The sequence below is a fragment of the Pseudonaja textilis genome, chromosome 5, assembly GCF_049901715.1.
Source record: "Pseudonaja textilis isolate UNSWEBS1 chromosome 5, rPseTex1.2, whole genome shotgun sequence".
NCBI lineage: Eukaryota > Metazoa > Chordata > Lepidosauria > Squamata > Elapidae > Pseudonaja > Pseudonaja textilis.
In genome coordinates, this window is record NC_141994.1 from 72,177,471 (window position 1) to 72,194,509 (window position 17,039).

General features: G+C 44.7%; 1 protein-coding gene and 1 long non-coding RNA gene across 4 annotated transcripts in view; one reads left to right on the plus strand and one right to left on the minus strand.

Annotated features, from left to right (window-relative positions):
* Nucleotides 1–17,039, minus strand: part of CHCHD3 (coiled-coil-helix-coiled-coil-helix domain containing 3) — a 212,663-nt gene that overhangs the window by 84,808 nt on the left and 110,816 nt on the right. The window lies entirely within an intron of this gene.
* On the plus strand, nucleotides 1,517–11,149 carry LOC148125695 (uncharacterized). Its single transcript, XR_015743951.1, has 3 exons — nucleotides 1,517–1,563; nucleotides 10,843–10,957; nucleotides 11,037–11,149. It is a non-coding gene; the product is annotated as an uncharacterized LOC148125695 (long non-coding RNA).

A 17,039-nucleotide genomic window follows, 5' to 3' on the forward strand; every position in this document is an offset into this window, starting at 1 on the left:
AGCACTGATGATGTTTCCTAGCTGGGTCATGCAATGTCTGCAAAGAAGCCACCAAGCTCAGAGGGCACCAAGGACCCTATAGTCCTCCTCCTCCTCCTCCTCTCTTCTAGCACGGATGATGTTACCTAGTTGGGTCATGCAATGTCTGCAAAGAAGCCACCCAGCTCAGAGGGCACCAAGGACCCTATAGTCCTCCTCGTCCTCCTCCTCTCTTCTAGCACTGATGATGTTACCTAGTTGGGTCATGCAATGTCTGCAAAGAAGCCACCAAGCTCAGAGGGCACCAAGGACCCTACAGTCCATTTCTTGCTCCTCCTCCTCCTCCTCCTCCTCCTCCTTTCCTCCTCCTCCTCCTCCTCCTCTTCTAGCACGGATGATGTTACCTAGTTGGGTCATGCAATGTCTGCAAAGAAGCCACCCAGCTCAGAGGGCACCAAGGACCCTACAGTCCATCTCCTCCTCCTCCTCTCTTCTAGCACTGATGATGTTACCTAGTTGGGTCATGCAATGTCTGCAAAGAAGCCACCAAGCTCAGAGAGCACCAAGGACCCTACAGTCCATCTCCTCCTCCTCCTCCTCCTCCTCCTCCTCCTCCTCCTCCTCCTCCTCCTCCTCTCTTCTAGCACTGATGATGTTACCTAGTTGGGTCATGCAATGTCTGCAAAGAAGCCACCCAGCTCAGAGGGCACCAAGGACCCTACAGTCTCTCTCCTCCTCCTCTCTTCTAGCACTGATGATGTTACCTAGTTGGGTCATGCAATGTCTGCAAAGAAGCCACCAAGCTCAGAGAGCACCAAGGACCCTACAGTCCATCCTCCTCCTCCTCCTCTTTTCTAGCACTGATGATGTTACCTAGTTGGGTCATGCAATGTCTGCAAAGAAGCCACCCAGCTCAGAGAGCACCAAGGACCCTACAGTCCATCTCCTCCTCCTCCTCCTCCTCCCTTCTTCTCTCCACAAACCCCTCTCCACCAAGCTCAGAGAGCAGTTAAAGGCCCTGCAGTCCAACCCTGGGCTACAAATATCCTCTTCTACTTATTTTTTTCTCTCTCTCTTTCAAACGATGCCATCCTTGGCAGCTGCGGAGTTGAGACTTCCCGCTTGGAGATTAATGCGAAGGCCGGGTTTTCTCCTCAAGACTTTTGCCCCGAGATAGCTACAGTTTGAGAAGCCAGCGAAGCGGAAACGAGCTAAAAAGGGAAAAGCCACAAAAAGCTGTTGGAGCTTTCAATATTCAGCCTCGGAAATGTGAGTTGATGAAATGCACGCCAAAGAGAGAGGGAAGGAGGGAGGGAAAGGTCGCGGGTGCATTGTAAGTGGCACACGGGAAGTGCAAGGGGTGGTGGTGGTCCTAAGCCAGACCCTTTGCGGGACTTGAACAGATCAATTAAAAGCAGTTTCCAGGGTGTCATAAAAAAATTAAAAAAAACCAACCCCCAAAGACAGCAAGTGAATGAACTCACCGTGGCGGAACCAGTCAAAGGAAAGAGGCCGATCGTTATACAAATAGACGGAGAGGTCTGCAGCCAGAGCAACCCACAGACCAGCATTCTGGGCCAGAAGGTAGGAAAGTAAAGACAGTCCTTAAGATAACACACACACACACACAGCAAAGAGAGAGAGAGAGAGAGAGAGAGAGAGAGAGAGACGGTGTGAGAAGGACTGAGGGAGAGAGGGAGGGAGGAGGAAGGAAGGAAGGAGGAGAGGGAGAGGGAGGAAGGAGATGGGGAAAGAGAGAGGAGAAGGGAAGAGAGAGGAGAGAGAGGGAGGAAGGAGAGGAGGAGGAGGGGAGGGAGGAGAGGGAGACAGAAAGGGAGATGGAGAAAGGGAGGAAGGGAGAGAGAGAAAGGGAGATGGGAAGGGAGAGGGAGAAGGGAGGAAGAGAGGAGGAGGAGAGGGAAGGGAAGGAGAGAAGGAGAAGGAGAAAGGGGAGAGGGAGAGGAAGGGGAGAGAGAAAGGGAGATGGGGAGGAAGGAGAGAGAAAGGGAGGAAGGGAAAGAGAGAGGGAGAAGGGAGGAAGAGAGAGGGGAGAGAGAGGGAGGGAGGGAAGGAGGAGGAGGAGGGGAAGGGGAGAGGGAGAGAAAAGGGGAGATAGAGAAAGGGGGAGGGGAGGAATGGAGAGAAAGAAAGGGAGATGGGGAAAGGGAGATGGGGAGAGAGAGGAGAAGGGAGGAAGAGAGAGAGGGAGGAGGGAGGAAGGAGGAAGGGAGGAAGGGAGGGGAATGGGGAGAGGGAGAGAAAAGGAAAGATAGAGAAAGGGAGAAGGGGAGGAAGGGAGAGAGAGTGGTGCTCTCTGAGTTTGGTTGTTTTCTTGCAAACATTTCATGACCCAACTAGGGAACATCATCAGTGCTAGAACTGAGCGAAGTTGAAGTCCACAAGTCTTGAAGTTGCCAAGGTTGGAGACCCCTGCTCCAGATGATTCATGAAGACATTAAGAAATAGGAGTTTTACACACAATCACACACACAATTTTGTACAGTTGTCCCCACACTTTAAAATGTCTATGCATATGACCTCATCTGACATTTGTGCCTTGCCACTTTTTAATAAAACTCCAAACCATAAAACAAAAATTCCAAACAATCCTCAACGAACGGCCATATTGAGCCAGAAATTCCATTGCTCAGGAATTCTGGGAGTTGAAGTCCACAGACTGTGAAGGTACCATAGTTGCCCATGCCTGGTCTAGAGACCAAAGGATCTCCAAAGTTGGCAACTTGAAGACTTGTGGAATTCCAACTCCCAGAATTCCCCAGCCAGCCATGGTGCTCTCTGAGGTTGGTGGTTTTCTTGCAGACGTTTCATGGCCCAGCTAGGGAACATTATCAGTGCTAGAATTGAGCGGAGTTGGCTTCTAACATTGCTTCTAGCACTGAAGATGTTCTCTAGTTGAGCCAGGAAACGTCTGCAAGAAAACAACCAACCTCAGAGAGCACCAAAGACTCTCCCACCACAGTCCTTGTCATGCACCGGTTGAAATCTGATTCCGAGGGAGAGGTTGAACAGCTGACAGGGAGTGGGAGTGTGGCTCTGGTGGATGTGGAGGAAACTGGGGAAGGGCACAGTCCGGCTGGGCAGTCAGAGGAAGACCCAGGCCCACCCCCTCTGCATCCCAGGGCATGCAGGGAGCAACGGAGAAGGGAGCAATGTGGATTACGGGGGAGAAAAGGGCCCTGATCCCCTTCATCAGCTGCATCTGGGAAAACAGGATTTAAAAAGGGCGTTTGCGCACAGCACCTTGCTGGAAGCAAAGCCTGCATTATCTTTTTCAAGTCTTATTGAATTCTGGCATTCTCCCAACTGTGTGTATTTCATTATCTTGTGGAAGTCTGCAATTCCTTATCCTGCCCTGTCTGATTAATTGCTGCAACATGGTTTGTGTTGGTTTTTATCTATAATCTATATGTACTTTGGGTTCGGACAGAATTTCTTCCCTTTAAAGACTGTTCTTGGGAGAGTTTTTTCTCCAGCCGATGATAACTGGACATTGGGGGCCAAGTTGGAGGAATTCAAGGGACTTTTATCTACTTTTGTGACTTTGTTGCTTTTGTGTCTTGGGTGATCGCAGTGGATTTCCCAACGACGATCTTCCCCACCATCCCAGTCAGAGCTGAAGAAGCTTCTTGGATGAGAAGCGAAACGTCTTCCAAGAAAAACCAAGAAAGTCCAGTTGCCTCTTGCACAAAAAAAAAGCCCCTTTGGGCCAAACACAACCTGGAGGACTGAAAAGCTTCGTAAACATTTGACACTCCTGGACTTCAACTCCCAGAATTCCCCAGACAGTCAATCCAAGTTGCCAAATATGGAGAGCCCTGCTTTAGGATGAAAGCGGTGTGTGTGTGTGTGTGTGTGTGTGTGTGTGTGTGTAAAGGAGTGGCAAGATTCAGGGTTGCAAAATTTGGGTCCTGCAACCCCATCCTACAAGACGCTTCGTTATCCATCACTTTGGGATTCACACGTGGCCTGTCTCCTAAGGGCTGACACAAATCTTGCAACACCTTCAGTTGAGAAATCACCGCAACCTTTTACGCACAAACATGCCAGCCGGGGAATTCACCGCGGACGGGCACACTGGCGTTAAGATTAATTTGGCCGCAAGGCAGGGTTCCCAATAAATATTAATTAGCCGTAGCAAAATGACCGTGTATTCAATTAGCTGAGCGTTGGCCTTTATTCCTAAACAAGAACTCTTTAACAAGGTTTACTCTCTCCTTTTTTTAATAAAACGCTTTTTGGAAAACCCAGGGGTTTTTGGGGGGTGGGGGGGGTGGGGTGGGGCTTGAAAGTTATTCTGCAATTCTCCAGCCCCCTTAAATGATATCAATGTTAAAATGAAAAATGGCAATAAAAAGGATCTACGCCGACACGCTTTAAAAAAATTAAAAAAATAGGTGCTACTCAAGTTTGTTCCTCCTCTGGCACCTAGACAGATTAACAGAGTGGAAAGGGCCCTTATAGGTCATCTAGTCCACCACCACCCCCGACCAAGCAAGAGACCCTACTACGCCATTTCTGACAAATGGCAGCCGTGTCTCTTCTGTAGGCTTCATGTTTGGCTTTAGCAGGAAGTGTGTGTTTGTGTTTGTGAGCGTGTCTGTCTGCTGTCTGTTTTGTGTGCGTGTGTGTGTGTGTTTGTGTACAAGTCACAGAATGTGTAGACTTCATTTCAGCAAAAGAATGCAAGAGGTCAAGATGTCACCAAGATATCCAAGTGTTTAAAAATAAGTGATTTTTGAAGTACAAGGGGCGGGGGTGAAATTAAAAATTAAATTTAAATTTAAAAAAAGAAAAAAAGAAATAAAATAAAAAGCACCTTAATACAAAGAAATGGACAAGCAGTAATTTCCAGCAATTCTAACAGGAAATCAGTTCTATTCTGCGCAGGGAGTTAAAACCTGTTGGGGGAAAAAATGGAATCTAACACAGGAACTAGGTCTCTGCAAATACTTGGGTGTTGCAAATCAGTTTCACGCCCTTGAAAATCGATTTGATTTGCATCTACATCGATTCAGTTATTTGTCTGTGTTTCGAAGCCGGCAAATCAATCCAAATAAGTAAGTTTCAATGTGAAAAATTTCATCTGACTCAAGTCTAAATGTTTGGACAGGCACAATTTGCCATCCCAGTTTGAACATTTAAACGTTCCAGTAAGAATCCACTCCCTGTATCAACAACTGTATGAATAACACCAGGGGACAGTGAGTTCTAGTCCCGCTTTAGGAGTGAAAACTGGCTGGATTACTTTGGACCAATCACCAGGAGAAAATGAGTTGGTAGTCCCGCACTAGGAGTGAAAAAATAGGAGGAGAAAAAAAAGCATTAGATATGTTTTTCATCATGAGTTATTTATTAAAAAATAATAAAGGCGGGATAAAAAAAATCTAATAAATAAGTGGTAAGGTTTAAACGAGGACGCTAGATTCAGCTTTCTCGCCTGCAAGTCAGTCTTAATTCCAAATAGATGAAAATACTTAAGATGCAATTGCAAGTATATATATAAAAAGAAACACAACCAATGTATTAATTTAGCAGGTTGCCAAGAATCTCTCTGCTTAATTATCATCCGTCACAAAGCTACTGACAAACTCGAAAACTCCCCCCAAAATCCAACTTCTGTTTCCTTAGCTACTTCCATTTCCTCACTCTGCCCCAATTCCTCCTAGTTGTAAAAGAAACTAAGATCTGCGTATCATCCCCATACGGGGCAAGTCCTCGACTTACAACCACAACCGAGGCCCGAATTTCCATCGCGAAGCGAGACAGTTGTGAAAAATGAGCTGTGGCCCGTTTGACAACCTCTCACAGCCAAAACCCAGCACTGGCTGAGGCACGTCAAAGGAGGAATCTAAAAACCGATACCGCCTCGTTCCCTAAAGTCCGGTTGTGACTTTACCGGCGGGCACAATCTGACGCCAGGTATACACGGCGGGCGGCATCCTTTGGGAGGAACGGAGCAAAAGGCATAGAGAACCTCCCTGCGAATGGAAGCTTTACGTTTTCCATAGTTGCCAGAGCAATCATCATTTCCCCAAGAGGCTAACCTGGTTTGAACATTACCTTGACACTGTCATCATATCAGAGTTATTTCCCTTGAGAAATTATACCGTATGGCTAATTTCGTTGGCTGAAGCCACGCTTTTTCTTCTGCGAGTGGATTTTACCTCCATAAATGCATAAGGAGATTTTTTTACTACGGTCAGCATTATTTGTTGACGCGCGGAACTATGGGAGTAAGCTGGCAGCTGGATTTGGGTGTTGGGCTGTTGTTGGCCTTTGGCGCTGTCCAGATTAGTATTAACCTTTGTCAATTATACTCAGATCTTCTCCAGAGCGGCAGTGTTTGCTCTGGCGGTTAAAGGACCAGGATAGAAAGAGAGAGAATGATGAATTGCACTCCCACCTTCGGCATAAAAGCCAGCTAGGTGATTTTTGGGACCATCCCCAGGAGACAAGGAGTTCTAGTACTGTCTTAGAAGTGAAAGCTGGCTGGGTGATTTGGGGACAATCACCAGGAGACGGTGAATTCCAGTCTCACCTTAGGCAGAAAATCTAGCTGGGTGACTTTGAGACAATCACTAGGAGATGGTGAGTTCTAGTCCTGCTTTTGGCATGAAATCCAGCTGGGTGATTTGGGGACAATCACCAGGAGATGGTGAGTTCTAGTACTATTTTAGGAGTGAAAGCTGGTTAGGTGATTTAGGGCCAATCACTAGGAGATGGTGAGTTCTAGTCCCGCCTTAGGCAGAAAATCCAGTTGGTGACTTTGAGACAATCACCAGGAGATGGTGAGTTCCAGTCCCGCCTTAGGCAGAAAATCCAGCTGGGTGACTTTGAGACAATCACCAGGAGATGGTGAGTTCCAGTCCCGCCTTAGGCAGAAAATCCAGCTGGGTGACTTTGAGACAATCACCAGGAGATGGTGAGTTCCAGTCCTGCCTTAGGCAGAAAATCCAGCTGGGTGACTTTGAGACAATCACCAGGAGATGGTGAGTTCTAGTCCTGCTTTTGGCATGAAATCCAGCTGGGTGATTTTGGGACACTCACCAGGAGATGGTGAGTTCTAGTACCACCTTAGGCAAGAGAGCCAGCTGGGGGGCTTGCGCCAATCACCTGGAGACTGTGAGTTCTAGTCCTATCTTCAGCATGAAAGCCAGTTGGGTGATTTTGGGGACAGTCCCTGTCTCAGCCCAACTCACCTCACAGGGTTGTTGTTGTTGTGAGGGAAAACTAGGAGGAGGAAGCCGTGTTGAATATGTTCACCACCTTAAGCGATTTGAAAAAATCATAAAGGGACGCTACAAACAAACGAACAAACCTACATTCTGTATGAATTTCTATACCTCTCCCCTCTACAGGTATAAGTAAACTCTGAACCTTCCTCCATCTTCAATTTTTACGGGATTTCTGCTGTGTCATCATATTCCATCCATTTTTGCCCTATCAGACAACAATTCCCGGGAATGAAAGGACGGGTAGTGCTCGACTTACAGCAGTCCATTTAGTGACTGTTCAAAGTTACAACGGCACTGGGGAAACAAAAGGGGCAATAAAGTTATGATTCTATTCTAAAACAAAAGAGACAATATGAGCTGCCCAGCCCTCCCGGTCTTGAGATTAGTGCTGCTGCTGTCCCCTTGATATTAAAATAGACACAGAGATCCGACCCCGACAATAAATAGGATCCCATCAACTGGAAGGACACAGCCAGATGTTCCTAAGGCAAGATAAGAGGGCTTTCATCATCCTTTGAGAGACCGGTAGAATTTAAACATTGGCTGGGTTGAAATAGCAGGAGAAACCCCGATACCATTGAAAGTTAAGCCGCAATTAATCAGAATCGGAGGAACGTTTCTGGCAGCCTGCAAGACGCGCCAGAGAAAAGACGAATGGCCCAGATTGTCTGCCGTTTGCGGAGCCTACAAGTGAAGAGGTGCAACTGTTCCAGCTTAACAGATATAAGAGATATAGGAGAATAGCCGAGTTGGAAGGGACCTTGGAGGTCTTCTAGTCCAACCCCCTGCTCAGGGCGGGAGACCCTATATACCGTTTCAGACAAATGGTTTAAAAGCTTAACCAGATGCTTGCAGGGGAAAGGATAAAGTCTTTCTATGTACTCCAGTTTCTGTTAGGGCTTCACTGGCAATTCCCACTAGGGTTGGTTTATTAAGTTAAGTTCATCTCAGTCTGTAACCTTGAAATGGGCCAAATGATGCTTCATAGGGCAACCATTTTTTGAACCAAAATATCACAAACGGACTAACTTACAGAATGCACCCAAAATCCAGGACCCAGGGCTCCATGGAATTAAAATTGGATGAATTTAGTAAAATATTGATTTTTTTCCCCACATTTCTCAATCGAAGAGAGAGTCAGGGGGCGGGGAGTAGGGTTGCACAATAAAATGTTGAAATATAAAAACAGTACTGGCAGCCCAGAGCCAGCATATTGCCTCCAACCAACCCTCGGGGGGATGGAAGGCTGAGCCAACCTTGAGCCAGTGATAATCAAACCGCTGGCAGTCGGCAGAATTAGCCTGCAATACTGCATTCTCACCACTGGGTCACCACGGTCCTTCCTTCCTTCCTCCCTCTCTCCCTCCTTACTTAGCAGTAGCACTTATATTTATATACTGCTTCACAGTGCTTTTACAGACCTCTCTAAGTGGTTTACAGAGTCAGCACATTGTCCGTCCCCACCCCCCAAAACAATCTGGGCCCTCATTTCACAGACCTTGGAAGGACGGAAGGCTGAGTCAACCTGGAGGAGGTCAGGATTGAACTCCTGGCAGTACTGCATTCTAACCACTGCATCACCACAACTCCATAAGTAGTAGGTATGTAGATCGGTAGGTTGGTAGATAAGTAGATAGGTAGGTTGGTAGATAAGTAGATAGGATGGGTAGGTAGGTAGGTAGGTACCAGGTATGTAGATAGATAGGAGATAGATAGAGTGGTGAATTAACCATTAAGCAGACTAGGCACGTGATTAGGGCACCAGGCCCAAAGGGGCTACCACAAAAACTTTTATGTAGTCTAAGCTTGGGTTCGTTTGTACATTATGTCAAAGGTGGGGGCACCAAGATTTGTCAGTGCTTAGGGCAGCAGTGAGCCTTAATCCACCACTGGATAGATATGGATGGATAGATAGATAGATAGATAGATAGATAGATAGATAGACAGACAGACAGACAGATAGATAGATAGATAGATAGATAGATAGATAGATAGATAGATAGATAGATAGATAGATAGATAGATAGATAGATAGATAGATAGATAGAGATAGAGATAGATAGATAGATAGATAGATAGATAGATAGATAGATGATAGATGATAGATAGATGATAGATAGATGATAGATAGATAGATAGATAGATAGATAGATAGATAGATAGATAGATAGATAGATAGATAGATAGATAGATAGAGACAGAGACAGAGACAGAGACAGAGACAGAGACAGAGAGACAGGCTGACTGCATAAACAGCCTGGCGCCAGGTCATAGGGTTTCTTCAGTTCAACATTTTAAACTGTTTGGAAATCAAGAAGGTAATACCAAACTGGAAGAAAGCTGAAGAGTCATACTTTAGAACTATTTTAGCCATTTTGCAATTCCATTTTTGCCCCGTGGGGGAGAATCAAATCAAAGGCTCCCGCATTTCATGCCTCAATTTTCTACTGTTCTCTTGTCTTAAGCGCTCCTGCCTCCTATGTTATCAATAGCGGACACCTAATAGTTCCTAATTGGCTGTTTTAAGGGTTTTAGACCAGATTGAGCTGAACGGGCGGAACAAAGAAAGAATTCTTGAGTGTTAGGATACAAATTAAGGGGTAAGGGGTGTTCTTGAAAGACACACCAAGAGGTTAGTCCTAATGTTTTCAAGGCATGAATTTGTATGCTCTAGAAGCCAGAGGTTTTCCTACCACAAGAACAATGTGTGTCAGTGCCGTTTATAACTTTGGTCATTAAGTGAACTGTTGTATGTGGAGGAATATCTGTATTCCGGTATTTATTTATTTTATTTGTCAAGCAATTATAAGATAACAGGTATAAGTATAAACATAGTTATGAATACATGAAATGGATACATATAAGAAAAATAAAAAGAAACAACAGGACAGGGACGGTAGGCACGTTGGTACGCTTATGCACGCCCCCTACAGACCTCTTAGGAAAGGGGTGAGGTCAATAGTAGACAGTCTAAGGTTAAAGGTTTTTGGGGTTTGGGGAAGAAACCACAGAGTCAGGTAGAGTATTTCAGACATTGACCACTCTGTTGCTGAAGTCGTATTTCCTGCAATCAAGTTTGGTGCAATTAACCTTGAGTTTGTATCTATTGTTTGCTCTTGTGTTGTTATGGTTGAAGCTGAAGTATTCATTGACAGGTAGGACATTGCAATGTATGATTTTATATACCATACTTAGATCAGACCGAAGACGGCGTAATTCAAGGTTTTCTAGGTCTAGAATTTCTAGTCTGGTAACATAAGGTATCCTTCAACGAGTAGAGGAGTGGAGAACTCTTCTTGTGAAATATTACTGGACTTTCTCAACTGTGTTAATATCAGATACGTAATGTGGGTTCCAGACTGATGAGCTGTATTCAAGCATGGGTCTAGCAAATGTTTTGTATGCTCTAGTAATATTACCAGAGAAAAAGCTACGTAGGATTAGGTTAACAACTCTTAATGCCTTTTTGGCTATGTAGTTACAGTGGGCTCTAGCACTTAGATAATTAGAGATGAGAACTCCAAGGTCCTTGACAGAGTTTGGATCATCAACAAGGTCCTGACTATTCAGCTTGTATTTTATTTTCTGATTTTTTTTGCCAATATAGTAAATAAAGTAGTGAGAAGTTTCCTGAAGACGGGCTCCAGCAGAAGTCCGAAAGCTTGGGAGAATAAACCTTGTCCCTGTGACTGACCCAGATTGGAATTTTACAACATTACCACGTATGTTTCCCTTCATTCATGAATATCTTTCTTTTCTGAGCCCGTTACCAGGAAACTAACAAAACACCCTTACACACAGAACAAATCCTGAAGTGCAGAGACACGACAAACATTCCGGCTTAGAGGGCCTCCTTTATGCGAAGATGAAATAAGGCAATGGTCAGTGAACAGTGAAATTGAAATTGAAATGCAACAATATAGAAACTGATTAAATGCACGGTTAACCTGAAGAACTCATGGCCACTAGGCTAAACAAAGGAAAGCTTCGGTGAAACGTTAAAGGCAGCAGCCCACTTGTTCGAGTCGTCGTTACGACGATGTTTCATTTCTTTTTTTTCTTTCAATAAAAAAAGAAATATTAATCTGCTTTTAAATAAAAGGCTTTGGAGACGGCTTTTTATATATCCCTTTTACGGTATTAAACAGGTAGGTGTTTGTCTGCCAGATCGAAGGGAAAAGAGCATAATTCCAAGATGCAAAACATTATTTCTCTCTCTCTCTCTCTCTCTCTCTCTCTCCACCTCTCTGTGTTGTGGTTAGCCGGAAGCAGATGCGGACGGTGGAGGAGAGCGAGGACTCAGATGAGGGGCCAGGACCATCAGGGAGTGGACGGCTGCCTTCAGAGATTGTGGGGGCTGGCAGCAGCGATGAGGAGGTTCCCGAGGAGCCTGTGCCAAGCGCGTGTGTGCGCAGGATTGCTTGTAGGAGAGAGCAGTTCCAGGAGCACACAGGCGACTCAGGAGAAAGGCTGCAAGGTAACAGCCCCTCCCTCAAGAGGATAAAAGCCAGGTTTGAAGAAGCGTTCTTTGCAGAAGGCAAAGACACTCTGAAGCTCAGCCTCGTGGGCATTATAGTTAGTATTTGAAAACTCTTGTAAACTATTTCTTATCTCTGGGTTTTGGGCAGCCTTGAAGAATAACTTGGCCAGGCTCTTTCTTGTGGGAGCTAATTAGTTGGAAGCGGCCTTTTATCTGTGAAGACACAGAATTCATAAATGAAACCTTAAAAGGTGGGGGCTGCTGTCTATGTATCTATCTATATCTATCTATCTATCGCTATTTCTTTCTCTCTATATCTCGATCTCTATCTCTATTTATCCATCTGTCTCTTTCTCTCTCATCTGTCTGTCTGTCTGTCTACCTATCTATCTATCATCTGTCTGTCTGTCTATCTATCTATCTACCTATCTATCTATTATCTGTCTGTCTATCTATCTATCATCTGATCTATCTATCTAACACCTATCATTTATCTATCTATTTATCATCTATCACCTATCATCTATCTATCTTCTATCTATCATCTATCTATCATCTATCTATCTATCATCTCATCTATCTACCTATCTATCATCTATCATCTATTTATTTATCATCTGTCTGTCTGTCTGTCTGTCTGTCTGTCTGTCTATCTATCTACCTATCTATCATCTATCATCTATTTATTTATCATCTGTCTGTCTGTCTGTCTGTCTGTCTGTCTATCTATCTATCTATCTATCTATCTATCTATCTATCTATCTATCTTTCATCTATCTATCTATCCATCCATCTATCTACCGCTATTTCTTTCTCTCTATATCTCTATCTCTATCTCTATTTATCCATCTCTCTCTCTCTTTCATCTGTCTGTCTGTCTGTCTGTCTGTCTATCTATCTATCTATCTATCCCTATCTATATCTTCATCTATCATCTATCTATATTTACATGTGCCTTTTCCAACAAAATGTTCTCTCGTTTTATGCCTTCCCCGAGACAAACCCAAGGAGAGAAACTGAAAAATATACACAATGGTTTCTCGCTTAGGGATGGTGTTTCATCTGTCCTAAAAATGGGATCATCTCAAACTTTCAGCTATATTCTAGAACTGTTTGTAGAGCTTGGTGACTTTGAAGACTTGTGGACTTCTACTCCCAGAATTCCCCACCAGTCAGCCATGCTGGTTGTTAAGTGGATCTGGATCTCCCCTGCTGACTTTGCTTGGGAAAAGCTCGCAAAAGAAGGAGCCGCGTGACCTCGGGATGCAGCGACGGTCGTAAAATTGGAAATTCCGTTGACAAGCATCTAAATTTGGATCACGTGACTGTGGGGATGCCAAAAAGGTTGGAAGTGTGAAAAACAGTCGCAAGTCACATTCTTCAATGCCGTTGTAACTTTGTAAGTCGAGGACTACCTGTATGTACAGTTGTTCACACATGATCCAGCAGTCATGTGACCGTGAATTATGATGGATTTTGGGTTCTTTTGGTTTGTTTTTTTTTGCTGGAAAACTTTTTATTTCTTTTATTTCTGGTTTCCAGCAAAGGGCGCCCCCTGTAGGCGATAGATTTGCTTTATGATCACCTGGTTTCCTTGACGACAGTCACTGAAAAGGTCCATAAGAAGTCACGTGATGGCCCATTTAATGACTGGCACGATTTCTGACCGCCATTCCGGGTTTAATTGTAGTCGTAGTTGAGGACTGCCTCCTGCAGAGGATGTTCGTGCAGGTACGTGACCTCAGGGCCCTGATCAAGCTTCTTATTTCCCAATTATTTTTCATATGCGTGTCTTAATTGTTTGATCTTGGGGTGGAGAGACCAAGGCTGTGCACACACTGTTGTCCTTGTGTGTGCGTGGATTCTCCCTCCCTCTCCCTCTCCCTCTCTCTCTCTCTCTCTCTCAGAGAGAGAGGGGGAGGAGGAGAGGGAGAGAGAGAGAGAAAGGGAGGGAGGGAACAAGAGAAAGAGAGGAAGAGGGAAGGAACGAGGGAGAGAGAGAGAGAGAGAAAGGGAGGGAGGGAACAAGAGAAAGAGAGGAAGAGGGAGGAAAGGAGGGAGAGAGAGAGAGAAAGGGAGGGAGGGAAGGAGGGAGAGAAGAGCAAGGGGAGAGAAAGGAGGGGAGGGAGCGAGTAAGAGAAAGAGAGAGGGAGAGGGAGGGAAAGAAAGGAGGGGAGGGAAGGAGAGAGAGAAAAGGAGAGAGGGAGGAAGGAGGGAGAGAGAGAGAGAAAGGAGAGGGAGGGAGGGAGAGAACGAGAGGGGAGAGAAAAGGAGGGGGAGGGAGAGTAAGAGAAAGAGAGGGAGAGGGAGGGAAAGAAAGGGAGGGAGAGGGAGGGAAGGAGAGAGAGAAAAAGGGAGAGAGGGAGGGAAGGAGGGAGAGAGAGAGCAAGGGGGAGAGAAAGGGAGGGAGGGAGCGAGTAAACGAAAAGGAGGGAGGGAGGGGTGAGATAAAGGGAGGGGAGAGAAAGGGAGGGAAGGAGGGAAGGAGAGAGAAAGGAAAGGGAGCGAGGGAGCAAATAAGAGAAGGGAGGGAGGGAGAGGGAGAGAGGGAGAGGGAGGGGAGAAAGAGGGAAGGAGAGAGAAAGGGAGGGAGGGAGAGAAAGGGAAGGAAGGAGGGGAGAGAGAGAAAAGGAGCGAGCAAGCGAGTGAAAGGGAAGGAGGGAGAGAAGGATAGAGAGAGACTGCAATTTGGCAGGTGCAAATCAGAATTTCACTCCTTCCATATGAGCACCTGTCATCTTGCAGATTTTCACACAAAAATACACACACAGACACACACACACACACACCATCCACTTTGGATTTGGAAGCAGGCAGTTCCTTGGCGAACGCAGAGACGAAGCACCTACCTACAATTCCTCAAAGCAGCTGTGCCATTCCCCCCCCCCACACACACACACACAACACGCTATACAGCTGCAACGATGTAATTTACTCCCTTAATATTTGTGTTTTAGCGATCACTCCACTTCGGAGATAAAAGCCATTAAGATCCTCTGAATTGATGCTGAAACAGTCCGTGACTTCATTTTTCCTTATTCCTCTCTCGTAAAGCCGTGCCCATTTTTCTTTCCAGCTCAGTGCCAAAGTATCATGCGAAACTAATATTTGAATTTTCTGAAGGTACTTACCCCCCCCAAAAAAATACTCCACAGAAAAGCAAAGGAAAGGCTGCCATTTGCCGTTGAACTTACAAAGCAATTGCTCCCTGTTTGAAAACCGTATTATCATCCTCATGTTTTGGTATCAATATTTTGCAAAAAGTATTCTAGTTAACGAAGGTTTACCCAATAACTGACATCGTGGTATATATCTAAACTAGTGGGAAAAAAAGGATTTCATGCTTTCAAACAGTCCCTAAAAATGCAAAAGTCCATAATGAGAAAACATGACTGAATCAGAATTGTTTTCACTATATTTCAAGCATTTATAGCTATACATTCATACACACACACACACATCTTCTATCGATGTATATAAAAATGAAAGACCACTCACGCATCATCACAAAATCTCCAGAACCGTAAAGCCTACAAACTTGAAATTTGGCACGTAGGTTCCTCTTGGCTTCTAGGTGCTCACTAAGAAAGGATTTTTCCAAACGACCATAAGAGCATTTAGAGTATTCCTATATTATTATTATTATTATTATTATTATTATTATTATTATTAACACGCTCTGATGCTAAGGAGTTCTACTCCCCCTCCCCACCTGAAGAGAAATCTCTTCCAAATGCAAAACACAAGCAGAGGAGTTTCCGTTTCCGTTTTAGTTTCACAGCACCCTGAGCTTTAGTACAGAACAGTTGAGCTAAGCCACGCCCAGGCTCCTTGCTGTCTCCTTCTTGCTCACACAGCAAATACGGTTTCAGTTTCCAAACAGCCCTCAACTCTCTCACACACTGATGGGATGCTAGCCAGATGAATAACCGATGGATGCTGGTAGGCAGAGGCAGAATCCCCCCCCCCCCTTATTTTCCTTCCCAAAAACTATGCCCGACCACATAGATTCATACCGAAACATGGGTGTCGAGCTAGTACACACACACACACACACGTAAGCACGCACGTATATATTATACACACAGGTATTATACACACAGGTTGTAACTTTGAACAATCACTAGACAAATGGCTGTAAGTCAAGGACAATCGGTATGTCTACTAAATTTTATTTTTAAATTAAGTGGCAAAAATGCAGATACTTCTCCACTTACGACTGGCCACTTAGGGACTGTTCTGAGTTATGACTGACCTGCTCAAGGACACTTGCGACCTGGTTCTAAAGGTCAACATCCCCTCTGAGGTGATGTGCTAGCATTTGCAACACCTCAGAGTCACGTTACAACCCCCCATAATCCCTTGTGGGGCGAAGTCTGGGCAACTGAATGGAGCTGAGTGTTTACTGGCCGGATGCTCTTCCTGTCGCCAATACGGAGTTTTGTTCAGCAGATCTATTCTCATCGCACCCAAAGAGAGAAATATCTGCCTCTACCTGGAATCGAACTCACAGCCTCCTCATTGTGAGGCCAGAGCTCCACCTCTAGGCCCCCGTACCACTCCTAACGACCACTGCAGTAAGGGTCATAAAGGGGGTCGGATGTATGGGTGACTTGCATCCATCACAGTCGTAAATCGAGGACTACTCGTATATGTATGAGAAACCTGAATTATCATTATTTTTTTCCAAATTCTCCATCACCTAAAGAGCTAAAGACAACTTGGCGATAGCAAGCCAGATATAATCCCATCTATTTTTAATAAATATCTGTCAGGCTGAAGAGATCATCTCTACTCATCTGTCATTATGCCACCGGTGTGGATGAGAGCAATTGTCTCCCAGGTCTTATTTTACATTATGTTTTTTACAAGGATGTCAGGACACCAAAGACATTATTTGCTGCAAAAAAAAAACCACCTCTTTTTTTGCCCTGTTCTGCGCTGCGTCCATGTCTGCTAAAACCAAGGAAGAAAGAGATAGAAAAATATCCTCCAAAAACTAAGCCTGACCACATAGTTTTGTAGTGAAGCACGGATGTATGTATGAATGCATGTATGTATATGGTATTCAGCTATGTTTGGGTATTTTCCCACATCATTATAGTTGTGCTTTTAAAGTTGTAGCGACGTTCTGGTAGATGAGGCTTGGCAGATGAGATTCTGCCGAAACGTCACTACAACTTTAAAAGCACAACTATAATGATGTGGGAAAATACCCGAACATAGCTGAATACCATAAATATAAATATAAATATATATATACACATACATACATACACACACACATACATATACATATATATGTGTGTGTGTGTGTGTGTATA